The 15,714-nt window shown below is 41.5% G+C and overlaps 1 protein-coding gene and 1 long non-coding RNA gene across 2 annotated transcripts in view; one reads left to right on the top strand and one right to left on the bottom strand.

The window, feature by feature from the left end:
* Positions 1-15,714, top strand: part of PDE1A (phosphodiesterase 1A) — a 392,561-nt gene that overhangs the window by 17,729 nt on the left and 359,118 nt on the right. The gene's annotated exons all lie outside the window — the stretch shown is intronic.
* LOC112550185 overlaps positions 5,631-15,714 on the bottom strand; it is a 17,838-nt gene continuing 7,754 nt past the window's right edge. Inside the window, exons 2-3 of the long non-coding RNA XR_003093869.1 lie at positions 7,544-8,167; positions 5,631-6,157 (exon numbers count right to left, since the gene is read on the bottom strand). This is a non-coding gene — a long non-coding RNA (uncharacterized LOC112550185). The remainder of the gene's footprint in view (positions 6,158-7,543; positions 8,168-15,714) is intronic.

The raw sequence follows: 15,714 nt of genomic DNA, 5'->3' as shown, positions 1-15,714 counted from the left end.
GTGGGATACCGTATCGAAGGCCTTCCTGAAGTCTAAGTAAACGATGTCAACCCCTACTCCTGCGTCCAGGTGTTTTGTAACCTGGTCATAAAAAGAGACTAGATTAGTCAGGCATGATCTACCTGCTATGAACCCATGCTGGTTTCCCCTCAGCATAATTTTTCCTGCTGGGCTCTTGCAAATGTGCGCCTTGATAATTTTTTCAAAGACTTTGCCTAGGATGGAGGTGAGACTGACTGGCCTATAGTTGCCTGGGTCCTCCTTCCTCCCCTTCTTGAAAATGGGGACCACACTGGCCCTCTTCCAGTCCTCCAGGACTTGGCCCATGTGCCATGAGTGTTCAAATACTCTCGCCAGTGGTTGCACAATGACGTCAGCCAGTGCCTTCAGTACCCTCGGATGGAGCTCATCCGGGCCTGCCGACTTAAACGCATCCAGTTCCATACCCTTTCAGAGATGAAAGGGTATCCTGATTTGATTTGGATTCAGAGATTTGGCCACTGAATTGGGCCGAATCTTCACCAAATCAAATCAGGGACTGAAGCTTCGCACAGCCCTAGTGGGTAGTTCTATAGACCTATCAGGATTGCAGGAATTGGCATTCCTACTTACTGCTTCAGCATTGCAGGTCATATTGTCACCATCAGGTGTTGCTGTAGTAATAAGAATTTTAGTCTTTGGGTATCTATGATTTTGTTTCAAAAGCTTTGTTTATTTTATAGGTGACATGGCCTCTTCCAATCATTTGTTTTCTATGTCAAGATACCACTGGCCATTTTGACTTTGAATTGTTACAGAGGCATCTTTTGTAAATGGTTTCAGTGTTCTGGCATTTTTATTGTAAGATTACTGTTTCTGTTTTCCATCCATCTAGGTCAGGGGTGGGCAATTATTTTGGGTGGAGGGCTGCTTACTGAGTTTTGGCAAGCCACTGAGGGCCGCATGATAGGCAGCCAAGGGCAGATATATATTAGTTTTCTAAATTTTTTTAGGTGCCCGTGGGTCGGATAGAATGGCCTGGCGGGCCACATATGGCCCCCAGGCTGCATTTTGCCCATCCCTGATCTAGGTCCATTTATGTTCTGTCATGATTTGTAATTTGAAGTATTATAAGAAACCCTTTTGCATATTTTGATGATTTTAACTTTTTTGCTCATAACATCTAGATAGGTCCAGCCCATAATTGCACAGATACTTTTGGGAATTGATTGAACTGAAGTGATGGTTTTGATTATCCTCATTTGTCTTAGTGTAGCCTGCACCCCCAGAAACTGGCACAAGAAGCAAGGGGGAATTCCCACTTTTAATATAGAAAATCATAGGGGTTGAACAAGCCAGTGAGATGTCCAGCTCTACTGGGCACCTCTTTGTGTAGTGATGACCAGGTTTCCCCTGCACACTACTCTTTTTTCTCCTTACTCCAGCCTCAAGCTTCCTCTTTCTTTTTCCTTTCCCCCAAGCCCCAGGGGGTCTCTGGGAGTTGTAGTCCAAATTAATCATCTGCACAGCTCTGCAGTCTGCCCCCTGTTTCCTCATGCTTGGTTTCCATATTACATTCATATTACATCAGTATCTGCTCAGCTGCTTATACTTATTTTTCAGCTTTTCCATTGCATTGTGTGTATTAAGGCTGCTTAGTCATCTATGTGAAACACCAACACTCTACACGTTCAAAATTTGCAGACATTTGCAGTTCAAATATTACCTTGTGTGACTTAACTGTACTAGCTGACAAGTTGTTTAAATTTCTTTTTGGGGAACTCCCCCTAATAATCATTAGCAGGCAGTTTTTTTTTTCTCCATGCCCAAATAAATCACTTGCCAATTGATCCCAGGCTTTGCTTGATGCATTACATACTGTCATGTGCACACACATCTCTGATCATTTAATCTCTGTGCATTCATGTTTAGCCAATAAAGTGTCTCTTACTGGGTTTTTTTTTTTTTCCCATAGTTCTATGCTAAAATGTTTCTCATCAATCTTTTCAAGAATTTTTGGCTGTATCTTTTTTAGAATCACTGGGTGCTTCTACATGTGCGCCTGACTGTGCATTTGTTGCTGCACAGTAACCGCCATTACTGCACAGTCCCAGTGGTGCATGGGTCATTTCCAACCATACTGCACAGTAGCATCAAACTATTGTGCAGTAGCATCAGTGTCATGATTCATGCCAGCTGATGCTACATTGCCATAGTGACAAGCTATGTCTTCCTAGCTTGGCGCTATGGTGACGTAGCGTCCTGTGTAGACGTGCCTACTATTTCCTTTTTCACTATTCACACTTGACAAGGACAGAAAGTAAGCGTTAAAGAGTCTTAATGGCATTAAGGAGTTGACTAGATGGGATGTAGGTAATGGCGTTAATGGCATTAAAGAGTTGACTAGATGGGAAGTAGGTACCACACACATGACTTATTGAATAGCAGTTGCCAACACATGGATTTTGTGCACACTTTATTGTATGGGCTACTGGAGTTACCTCTTTAGCTCACTAACAAAAATTGCATTTTTGCAGCAGAAAGGCATGTGTTCCTTCAATATGCCTTCCATATTAGTGCAGCTGATATACATCCATGGTTTATATATGTATGAAACCAAGGATTATGATGGCATGCCATGCAGAATAACTGCAAGTAAATTATAACTTAATTTAACCAATTTTCTGAGAGACTAAACCTGACCATCTCTGAAAACAAAATTAATTAGTTGTGCACTTAAAGCCATTCCACGTTTCCTAGTCATTTAAGAATATCTTTAAAAAGACCTAGTACAGTCAATAGATAATGTGTAATTAATGAACAAATTTCTATTTGGGTAAAATAGATGCTAATTAAGCATGCCCATTCACTTAAGAGCAGTACCTCTTTTCTTAAGCAAATAAATCAATGCATTTAAATAGTTCCTGAACTGACCAAGGCAAACAATTGGAAAAAAGAAAAATTGAGTAATGATCCATTATGGATCTCTGAGTGTATATTCCAACTGCACTGGACAGCTTCTCCTCCTGCCCTATAAACTGGATTAAAATATTTAGTGATTAGGTAGCTAGTTTTGCTAGAATACTGACCAACATCATCTTACTGCTTCCGTGTGTTCTCCCCCATTCTTTTACTGACCTGCTTGCCAATGGTCTTAGTTCCTGACATTTTCAGTCACCTCTTTTTTTGTTTACAAGGTGCCTAGTGAAATGGAGCCATACTTTATAATTTTTTCTCCTAATTAAAGGGAGATATTTTATGTATGACTTCATTAACTGTAACTGTGTTTTTGTTGCGGGTACTTCTGTGGAATTAGTCTCCAACAAGACTGAGCCCTCAATGTTTTGAATGTTGATGGAAAGAGATGGTTTCTTTTTCAGTGTGTTCACAAATTAAATAGACCAGACAGTGTATAGAATTAAGATATGGCTGTAGTCTCACCTGCAGAATTTTATCATTAAATCTCGACAAAGAGCATACCTATACAATAGATTCATATTCTTTTGACAACACATTCCATGTTAGATTACCTTTTCTCTGTGCTTCAGCTGGTTTACATTTTATGTGTACTTGATTGGTCTGGAGTTAAGAATGAGATGATGAAGAGATGGATGCTGTCTTAGAGGAAAGGAAGTGGCAGGACTGCAAACCCTAAGCACTCAAAAAATCATTCTATGGCACTAAAAATCATGGAATTTATTTAAACAAAAATACTTTTTTATTGTTTTAATATCTTGATTTTTTTCTATTTGCTTTCTGGTTTGGAGACTTTATTGTTCAAGTTTTCAAGCTTTTGTCTGCAGTCATCAGTTTAAACTTTCTTCCAGTTTGTTCACTAAAACCTGAGTTTCTACCAAGGAGACCTTGGGACTCCTTGAACTTGCTTTAAAAAACCACCAAAATATTGCAAAATTTGTAGCAGAGTCATGGTCGGCACTAGGAAGTAGGCAGGGTTTCCTAGCTGCAGGCACTTCTTTGTTGCTACTGCTTCCACCCACCAGTAGGATGAGATGCTAGCTACTCTGTAAACAAACTCCTTCTGCTGCTCCCATTTCAGATTTTTTATTTTGTTAGTCTCCTACTCAAAACATCCAATCCAATCAGCCTAGAAGGAAAGGAAACTGTGTTTCCTCTTACTTTAACCTCTGAAATAGGCTGCCACTGATTCAACAGTCTAGTATTTTAATAACTGTAAACTCATCATGCCAGATTCTGGGTTGGAATAAATCTGTTTTATGGACTTCGGTGGAGCTGCAGTGATGTACATGAGCTGAGATTCTGGCACATTCTTAAAACTTAACACTCAACTTGCAATTATTTTTTAAAAAGGCCATCAAGGAAAATTACACAAGAAAATACTGGAAGCACTCAACTGAAATAAAAACAATCGGAGAAGAACATGCAAACCACATAAAAATGTCTCAAATCTAACATGGGGTCAGAACTGCAGAACTCTGAGTAGGTTAAGATTTGAATTGGAATCAGACAAGTTTCTAATTATAATTGTATATGACACAAACAAAAAAGAGAAAAATATTATACATATAAATCATCTTCAAGAAAATAACACCTTGAGATCTATTTCATATTGATACTGAGTGAAATTCCTTGCGATGCAATTTTTATTTTAATTGTCTGGTCTAGAAACTTGTATTGGTGCTGACAGTCCAACTGTGTGCTTTTCTTTTCCTAGGAGTAAAGGTTCTGCATGTCTAACTAGGCCCTTGATTTACACCTATGCAACATAATTGTTTGAAAAGGGTTTGCATGTATAACAATTGAAATGTACTAAACAAGTCTGATGGTACACAAGATGAAGACAGAATTCTCATTCTGTCCAAGTTGATCACATTTTAAAAGAAGGAAATAATACCATATTTTCTCACATATAACATGTATCTGTCATGACCCAAAAGGCATGATTGTGTGTGTGTGCTTCAGCATCAGAATTATCCACATTAAGTTGCAGAGCATTGCACAGGAGTTTCCTGTAGCAAGAGGAAGCGCCGGTGCAGGGACCAGTTTCCCGCCTTTTCTGCAGCTTCTTTTGCAGAGTGCATTGCTCGAGTTGCAAGAGGAATGCACGGTGCAAAAGAGTTCCCGCCACCGGTATGCAAATTTGTTCCCCGTGATTGGCTAGTGCTAAATTATTCACACGTGGCGGCTAGCGATTGGCCTGTTAGCCGTATAAGAGGCTTGAGCAGTTTCCGCCCAAGCCGAAGAGGACTCCACATCCATCTCGTGGGGACTCTGGGTACACGGCAGGGTAATAGAAACCCTGTGTGAGATCCAGAGGAGCGTGGCGGCCTGATCCACCGCCCACCTCTTCCCGTCTTCGAGCGCGACTAATATAAGACGTATTTACGATTTCTACATTGGTGGCTCGTTCACCCAGAGCATCCGGAGCTCTGCACCGTGGAGCCTAGCAACCTCCACGAGACCGTCTGTGTTGTGTCTGTCTGTAACTGCAACTTAATCAAGCTTTCCAGCCTACACCATTGCCATCTCGGTGTAAGTAAACAATCTTTTAAACTACCGATACGCGTCCGTGCCTAATTCCAGAGCGAAGGCCTTCCCTCTCCGCCCCCGCGTGCCCGGGCTGCTGGCCACAGCCCGCGTGCAGCGCAAAAAAGGGCTCGGGGCACTCCCGGCCCGCACAGTATCTTTGCCCCAGTAATCAGCCCTCCAAAACTGGTGTGCTTATTTTAAGCAGGGAAGCTGTTTTCTTCACTGGAAAAGAAGCACTGTTGGAGATGGATGTAACTTTTTAAGATAAGGTTAGACAAATACTTGACTTAAATGGTGGAAATGGACGATTCTGCTATGAGTAAGGGGTTGGACCTTTAGAGTCACTTCCAGTCCAATTTTTCCATAATTCTGTAAATATTGTATATGCAGTGGCATTTGTGTCTACTGTACAATATATCTTCAAAGTCCACATAAAATGTGTACTGTACATTAGTATAACTATCAATAGAGCTTGTTTCTGTTTTTAAAACTTGGTATATAGATTAGACAGATGCACTAAAAGATGCCCTGAGTCTAGCAGATATCCTCTGTTTATATATAAATCTTAGGCTGTGCCTTATGCCATGATGCGTTCCTCCATATTTCTTTTCCTTTATACATTTTCAGATATTATCCAGTCCTTAGTTTTTTTGTAAGATTCTGATCTTTTCTGTGGAAAAAAAGACATTTTAAGATTATGTTCTGACTTGTTAGTCTTGTAAGAATTGGTATAACAGACAAGAACAATGAACAGTGAAATGGAAGTATAATAAAAGAACATGTCATAAACATCCTATGATACTTAAAACAGCAAGTTAATAAACATGATCTTTACATTGATAGACTTCAAATAAAATCTCCAAGAAAATCTGGTTTTTAGTATGGTTATTGTTTTGAAAAAAAAAAAAAGCTATTTACATGCTGCATGCTTTAGCTCTTGGTAACTTATCTTCACTTCTTTCCTATTCAAAATGAACTCATAATAAAAACAAAGGCTTGTTTTTTTATTTCTCTTTCTGATCATTTATGATGTATTAAAATAGCTTTGAAACAACCTTTAATATTCTTTTATGCATAGAGAATTTAAGTGCATAATTTCTATAAGCATTAATGAGATTTAAACATAGTGAGAATTTCTTCCCCTCCATTAATTATATTGTATAATTCATATAGTACCAAAGTGTTTTGAAAATTACTTATGTTTGTAGTAAATTGACAAAAGACATCAAGCACAATAGTGGTAGAAGAAGAAACTTCTCAGTAATGACTACAAAATGCCATATGCTTAGCCAGGGGTGGATCCCGAAGGGGTGAAGTGATGCATTTACATGCTCTTTTCAACCATGCTGCAGGAGCAGGACTTGGGGACTTTTAAGTCCCTGAGGCAGGTTAGAATCCCTTCCCCAGCCACCTCAGTACTCTGTCCCTTCCCCTCTGCTCAGTGATGCCTCCTTTCCTCTCCTGCCCCCCCTCCCCTTCCATTGCTGCTGCTGTCCCTGACTGAACTGGAGGTACAGCCAGCTCCAGAGCCACTTCTGCTACACCCTAGCCAGGTTGCTTTTATTCCAGTGTGAAACAAAAGCAAAATTTGAAACTTCAAAATTTGCTGGGAAATGGAATTGTCTCTATGCCCATCAGCTCTAATACTATATATAAATCAGCCAGCCAGGTTCTTTGAATAGATGTGCTATCTTTTATTAGACCAACTGAATAGCTGGAAAAAGTTAGCAAGCTGTTGGGCGCAATCACCCTTCTTCAGGCATAGGGAGTGTCTGCTGTTCTGAGACTCCAAGGAATGAGAGAAGCTAAAAGTGTGACAGCATGTCAGTGAGACTGTAAATAGGTGAAATTAGGAAAATGAAAGGGAGGGGGAAGAAAAATGGGGTGGCAGGGAGGGGAAAGCCAAAGGAAAGTAAAGGAGACTCTACAGCAGCAGTAATTCAAGGTAGAAAAGAGGCTAGCTGTGAAAAAGGAAATATTTGGAAATTAGGAAGTCAAAGGGCAGAATAGCTGTCGGGGAAGAAGAAAACTGTAAGAGGTCAGGTCTGGCAGATACCTGGTGAATCAGATGTCTGGCAGGTTGTAATGTGTCATGAATCCAATGTCTATATTGAGTCCATAATTTTTTGTATCCAGTAGATTTATGAAGTGAAGTTAATGGGCTTGTCTATGAAGGTGTTTTGTAAATTTCCTTTGAGGATTAAAACAGTTTGGAGAGGGAGTGCTTATTTTGTGAGAAGTGTGCCTCACAGATAGTTGGGTATTCTTGTCTTTGATAGATTTTTCAGTGCGCACTCATTCTGGTGTGCAGTTGTTGTTTAAGCAGTTGTTGTTATGGATTAGCAAGGTACACATCTCAGAATTATCTAACTAAACTTACTGAATACACACTGGTCTTGGGAACTGGGAAGAATGGAGAAAAAGCAAATAATGCAATCTTTAAGGAAAACTATGTGGAGGAAATTGTGATTTGATAAATCTAACTTTCATTCCTACAAATTGATTGAAAAAATGCTAAACAAGAACAAAAAGAATCTTTAAGCTTCTAGAGCAGTGGTGCTCAAACCATCCAGCCTAATGGCCCTGGCACTAAATTTTTGAATCCATAGGGAGCCCTGCAGGCCAGATGATATTGCTTCTGGGGCTGGATCAGGTCCATGGGTTGAGTATCAGTGTTAATCTAGAAGATAATGGAATTGAAAGCAAAATCAGTAAAATACATAGCATTAGAACAAATTAAAATAGATGCTAAATATTTGTTTTGATCAAATTAAATTGTCTGCAGTTTTTTCATATAACGTGACATTAATCTGGACTTTACCAAGTCATTTTATACAGAAAATATGTAAAACATGAATTCAAATGGGTTTTGTTATAAATATAGTCATATGGGGAAAATGCCAGTGGTTATTCTGAATCTGTTTGGAACTATGGCAGGATATATTTATTATTCCATCTTTTTTTTTCTTTATAAACATTCAAACCTGTCCTTTAGCTACGTAAACTTCGAGAGTTTTTGGAGGAAGCAACCTTTCCAATCAAATGATTAGAGAGAAGGTGATTTGTCTGTTATCAGAATTATATTGATTTTTCCATTGCAGACTGATGACCACTGTGATACTAATATATGATCTGGGGTGATCAAAATTCACAGGTGTGATGCAGCTGATTTGCCTTGTACCCCTGGAAGGACCAGTCTTTCTGTCTTTGGACAGCTCAATCCCATCCTTGCTCTTTACCTATGTGTAGAGGGTATGGCTGGGGAAAAGGCAGACAGCTGGAGCATTGCTGCACTCTTGTATTTCCTGGCTGCTGGGGCCATTGGCAACTGGATACAAATTAGATCAGCTATAAGACTATTCTAAATTTAATTTGGGGCTATCAAAGGGGTGTTGAGGAAGTCTAACCTCCAGGCTCTTGGGCTGAATGCAGTTTGGCCAAACCCAAACATTAGGGCCCATTACTTTAGTTGAATCATTCCTGACGTATGATTGTAGCAGAGAAGAATCATATCCATGGAACACTTGCAGTCTTACATACCTAAAGTAACAGAGAGCCTTAAAGTTATGAGGTTATTCTCCTACTTTACTTGGCATTGGCGAGGCTGCAGCTGGAGTACTGCATCCAGCTCTGGGCACCACACTTCAAGAAGGATGCGGAGAAGCTTGAGAGACAAGTGGCTCTTCTCTAGACTATGATTAGAGGTCTGAAGAGCAAGCCATACAAGGAAAGGCTGACAGATATGGGACTGCCTACAAAAGAGAAGACTAGGGGGGATTTGGTAGCAGCTTACAAATATATCAGAGGAGAGCATCAGGGGCTAGGCGAACAGCTTTTCACCAAAGTGCCTTGGGGAAAACTAGAAGCAATAGTCATAAACTCCTAGAAGAAGGTTTTAGATTGGATATAAGGAAAAACTTCTTCATGGTTCGTGTGACTGGACTCTGGAATAGACTCCCAGTGGGGTGGTGCAGGCATCTAGCCTGGTGATCTTCAAAAGGAGACTGGACACACACACACACACACACACACACACACACATATACTTTTATGGGTTTATTTGACTCTAGCAGCCTTCTCTGCCTAGAGCAGCAGGGCTGGATTTGATAATTTCATGAGGTCCCTTCCAGCCCTAAACTTCTGTGAATCTGTGAATTCTTAAGCATTTAAACTTCTTTATTATATTAGTACCATTTCTTTGTTGCTGTGACAGAATTGAATTTCTCAAAGGTCTGGAACTGTATTTCATATAAATGTACATAGTTAAACATACCTCACAGATATCCAGCAAGTTTAAACAGATAAATCATGCAGTGTTGTCTTCATAGTCATATTTTTAACCAAGATCAAAAGCATTTTACAGTGATGCTAAAATAAGTTGCTTATGCCCAGTGAGGACTTAAGCTATCTACTGACTTCAATCCTGACGGATCCATATCCTCCAGAATTTACACTAGTTTGCTATATGGTCAGAGTACATTCACCCATACAGTTTGTCCTTCTCTGTGTTGATATTTCTGTTGCACCCCCAATGGGTGGCTCTGAGGGAGGCCAGTTTTGTTCAGAGATGAAAGTTGCAGTATTGCCAGCCCCACTGTGCCAAAAATCATGAGATGAACTCTTAAAATCAAGAGATTGGCATGTAAATCATGAGGCGCTATTTTTGAAGTGTGTGTGTTGCGGGCTGTGGGGGTGTATATGGGGTTTGGCGCCCAGGGAGGGAGGGTCCCCAAACACCCTGGCAGGATGTGGGCTACTATGGGTCAGGAGTAAGAAGCAGCAGCAGGGCTGGGTGGGCTGTGGTTTGGGAGTGAGGAGCAGACAGACACACACAGACACACTGATAGACACACAGACAGCACGCAGCTGATAGGTGGAGGGAAAGGGGTGGGGGAGAGGGAAGGGGCAGGGGGGGAGATCAAGGCCCCTGTGGTGAGGGAGGGAGTGGGGCAGGAGAAGAGGCAGGGGTGAATGGGGCCCCAGGGCAGGGACCGGTTATAGGGATTATCTAACAATTGCGGGGTTGTCTTAAATTCAGGATCATTTTACATTTGAATAAATACTGTATGTTGTCCATAATCCTGACTTTGAGTGATCTCAATATATTTTCAGTTTATAAAAGGGTTTTTAATTACAGCATAATATCCTGTTATTGATTTTTTGCTCAAAATTCCCATTCACTGCAAGTGCAATGATAGCAGGCTATGGCTGTATGTAGATCAGTCTAAGAGTCTCATAACACCTAATTTCCTACATGAGTGAAGCTCAGAAATTGTAAAGTTTACTACCTGCTGATATTGTTAAAGAGCCACTTGCAATCAGGGACAATTTTGGACTGAATTAGATTGGCGGGGTGCTGTATTACATATGTAGCAAAATATGAATAGATTATAATATCGGGATAGAGCCAATGAATCACAAAACGTCGCTGAAAAATATGGGAGAGATTTATTCTTCCACTTGAACTGAAAACATCACTTACACCTAGAAAAGTGCCTTTTTGGTTCTAATGTTTTGCTAGCTAGCTGAGCCAGTTCACAATGTAAATTCGGCAGCAGTAACCAATGTTGCATCTTAATTGTGAAGTTATTAAAAATTAATTTTTAAAACCACATGTATTATATGTCTCTCTCCTTCTCTCTATCTCTTTGCATATATCACATTATGAGAGAGAATCATATAATACAGCACATTATTATTTGTTTTTGAAAACATAAATATGAATCAGATACACATCTGTGTTTATATAGCCATGGATAAATCTGAATTTAAATTCATCTTTAGTTTTTCACCTCTTCCCCACACAGCACTTCTGCTTCCTTAATGGTTTTCATTATAATGGCTTGAGTTATAAAGCCTTGTGGCAAAAGATAATTTAATGGAAGCACCCTGCAGTATCTGACTAGCAGAACTACTACATGAATTAATATAACAGAGTATTGTTTCTGTAAAAAGGATACATTTATTTTATGGTTATTGCAGGGCTGCTTTCTAGATGTCCCAAACTAGCATTGAACATTTTCAAAAGTGAACCTCTTAACTCTCAACAGCAGGGCAATTTCTTGGCCTAGCAATTTTCATTTGCCATGCTTACTTTCCTGTTCAGTATGGCTCTGATCTGATAAGTGACTATATACAAATAACATCTCTTGCTGAACACATAACTGCTTGTATTTTGACTTAAGTGAAAGATAACTTTTAGTCTCTGTTAGCACTACATAGTCAGTATAGTAGAAACAGTGACCTGGGTTCAGTTCCTTTTGGTATACATTCAACTGATTGTAGTAGAACTATTGCTAAATTCCAATTGCAGTGCCAATAGGCTTTACTTGACAGTTCCATGGACCACACTTGGTCTGTTGTCTAGGATAAGAGGCTAAATCTGTCAAGTTGCTCTAGTATTACACAGATCAGAATTTGACCACATGATTTTTAACTTTAACTGCAGCTATTTTGTTATCAAGGAATGTCAAGGCCTGCTTTGTTTTCAGATAACATGGCAGGAAGTTGGGAGGCATGGGATAGGTTCCTTTCTGTCCATTACTCCAAGTCATTTGTGCTGCTTTAGTGTACAGTTGGATGTAAAGAGGGTGAAGCAGTCATGAATTAAAGGAGGGTGCATTTATTGATTGAACCTGCAGTAACTTTAGAATCCCTGTTCAAAGGTGTGCAAACTCATCTTTTGTTTGCCTCTCCTCTGCCCATCTCTCCCTACCCCTTTCTTTTTCGGCAGTGCTTCCAGAGACACGCAGCTCAGAACTAAGGCCAACATTTGTGTGGCAATTAGAAGCAGCTTGAGACCATTTGGCTTGTGGTAACACTGTTCATTGTTTACACTGTTTACTGGGGTTGAAGTGATATTTTTATAAACAAAATCTTGAAGAGGTGAAAGGTTCTCATGATGACTTGTCTAGTATCTCAGGGAGCTTGTGAAGAATTGTTTGGCTCTGTGATTACAGCGTTTTTCTCCGATAATTTCAATAGTTGTGTTAGCTGTGTCCTACATTAGCTTCTGTATGGCAACTGACAGCATTTTTCTTCATGAAAAGGAATTTTTAATGGGCTCTACCATAAATAGCTGGAACTAGCCATTTTATGTGAAACATACAGGATATGAGTCATTATCAACAGTAGGAAACTTTAGATCCTCAATATCTGCTAGGGTCTTATCCAGAGTATTATTTAATCTAAGCAGAACACTAGTCAAATCCGTTTACTGTTATTAATACTTTTTAAACTCATTCCTGTTTATTTAGTACTCATTTAGGCCCTATTACATTAAATTGAAAGTCAGGGAAAAGACGGTATCCTCACATAGCAAATAATGTTTTGATTCTGGTAGAATACAGAACAAGATAACTCATAAACCCAGAGTTTAGTTCTTTCTTTGCTCTTCCATGGAAGACACTTTGACTTAAATAAAGTCTTTTAATGACATGGTGGAAATCTGAAGTTTAACAATATTAGTATTTTAGTAAAGAGAAACTAATCATTACTCTAATACCTTCCAGAAATCTTTAAATAACTATTCCCCGCATTTCTTTTTATAGAGAGAGTTCCTGAATTGCACATGTACATCACTAATTCTAAAAGTCATGGGAAATGTTTTATATTACAGACACTAATGTATGAATACTGAACATAGTAGCATACAATACAGTTTGCAGTATCTTTAGATTCAGTAGCATCCAAAGATTTCAAGGTGCTTCAAAATTGTTCAGTTCTTAAACATCATTGTGAAAAAGATTATTATCTTTCAGAGATGAGGAAACAAAGGAACACAGCATAGTTGATTGTGTTGTAGATCACAGGAAGCTTTTAAACCAACAATAGAATCCAGACCTCTTGATTCCTAATTCTGCACTTAGTCAAGATACCCATCAGCAATTATATCCATCTAGGATAGTTGTAACAAGGGATCTAGTTCAGGTGGCTCTGTGGGGCCACAGCTGTAGGAAGGCAGGCTGGCACTTGATTGACATGGAGAACCCAGTGCAGAACTGGGGAAGGCACATGACCAAAAGGGGATGTGGCTTCCAGGCCTATAAAGTCAGGACCTGAGCCAGCGCAGGTGGTTTGGCCCTGCATGTGGAGGGATGAGGAGCTTCTGAAGGAGATGCCTGTAGCAGATAGACTAGCAGGCACCTAAGCTGTTCCCTGGAGCTGCCTAGTAGGGCTGTGTGAAATTATGGCAGCCGTTTCATTTCAGAGGTGTTTCAGGCTGTTTTGGCACCTGAAACACTGAAGCTGAATTGAAGCGGAAGGCTCCGAAACATTTTGGAAATATTTTGGAGTTTCGGAGCGGGGCTTGCAGGGAAACAAAAACTAAGAGGAGGGAGGGGAAAGATGGGGGTGGGGGAAGGACTGCTCTGATATTGACATCTAGCTCCCAGTTCGATTCCCCAGCTCTCTGATTACTTCCTCAGTTCTTCCAGGGAGCACGGGTCCCTAATCTGCACATGGGGTTTCAGCAGGCTGCTGCCCAGCCCACACCAAGCGCTAGGAAGACTGTAGTGCTGTCACTGGCCCCAGCCTGCAGCAGGAGCCTGTTGAAACCTGGCACGCAGATCAGGGGGCCCACATCCCCTGGGAAGAGCTGGGGCAATGATCAAAGAATTGGAGGAAGTGATCAGAGAGCTAGGGAATTGAACCGAGGGCTCCTCAGGGAGCAGAGATCCATGCCAGGGTCTCCACCCTGCCACTGCCTGCCTTGTGCAGCCCCATGTTGCTGTGGCAGTGTGGGGTGGGCAGCGGCAGCAAGGAGACCCCTGGTGTGGATCTCTGTTCCCTGTGGAGCCAAGTTGTGTGCCAGGGACTGGCAGACTTGCTCACTGCTCTGCACTGCTTCCCTGCCCTGCAACCCAGTGTGCCAGGGATCAAAGATTCGTGTGGGGGTCTCCTCACCTGCACAGAGGGCAGCAGCCCTCCCTCTCCTCCAGACAAGCCATCCACATCCCCGTCCTGCTCCCTGCTGGGGCCCTGCATCCACCAGCCCCAAGCCCAGCCCGGCTGGGCAGTAGGGCTGTGTGAAGCTTGCAGCCAGTTTGAAACACATTTGGCCGAAATGAAACAGGACAGTGATCTGAAACATTGAAATGAATTATTGTCCTCCAAAATGACCAAATCTGAAACCCAATCAAAACACAGCCATTTTGTACAGCTCTACTGCCTAGTAAGGCGGCAACCCAGAGCTGGGTATGTCTTGTCTTGAGGAACTGGGGCTCATATTTTGTGTTGGGATTTAAGCTTGGAACTGGAGGACCAGATCGTGGATATAGGATAGGTCTGGAAGCCATGGTGGGGTGCCTTGTAGGGCACTCAGCATTGAGCAGCTTAGCCTGGAGTCAGGAAACCAGAGGGCTGAGGGCTGTAAAGGCAAGCAGTCTGATGCAAGGTCAGAGATCAGAAGGCTATGGGCTGGAGAGGCAAGCAGCTAGGCTTGGGGTCAAGGAGCAGAGGGCTGAAGGTGGATATAGCGAGGGCAGTGCAGCTTGGGGTCAGAGACCCTGAGGGCTAAGGGCTGGCCCAGAGTGAGAGGGACATAAAACTGACAAGGCTGAGACTGAGAGAGCTGGGCCTGGACCAGTGGGCCAGGGCTGAAGGTCTGCAGCCAGAGGAAAGGGAGGCTAAGGCCAAGAGAACTGAGGCTTCTACAAGAGACAGAATGGTGTGCAGAGTAACAGCTGCAAGGCATGGGTGTGGCTGTAGGGGTGAATGTAGCCTGTAAGGCACATGAAGGCCGTGAATGGAGCCTGTAAGGCATGTAGGGCTGGAGGGAACATGAACCAGAGAGAGAGAGAGAACACCTAGGCTGTGCCTCTGGAGGCAGCCTCCCCTCATCATTTTCCAACAACAAGATGTGAGATGCGAGGAAGCAGGGTAAGACCCTGGGAAGCAAGGGTGAGAGCCAGGCAGGATTTAGATGGCCACTAGGGGGGATCATAACAACTTTGGGTACTGCACCTGTTTCCATGGTATTGAGAACGTTCAGTATCCAGGAAGCTTTGTTTGAAAACCAGATCAGTTAAACATTTGGTGCATTCTACAGGATGAGATCTTGGAGAATCTGAAGGGGTATGATTGTTTTTTTAAGATGTAAAGTTCAAATAAGTATTTGACAACATGGGGCAGAGATTTCTTGGACAAAATAGTAAAGGTAGCAAAGCTGTTCATCAAGAAGCTGCATCTAGAATGCATCCAGGGATAAGCAACGTCTTGACTAAAGTT

This window comes from Alligator sinensis, unplaced genomic scaffold (genome assembly GCF_000455745.1).
Source record: "Alligator sinensis unplaced genomic scaffold, ASM45574v1 scaffold269_1, whole genome shotgun sequence".
NCBI classification, from domain to species: Eukaryota; Metazoa; Chordata; order Crocodylia; family Alligatoridae; genus Alligator; species Alligator sinensis.
This window is presented reverse-complemented; position numbering and strand designations above follow the sequence as displayed.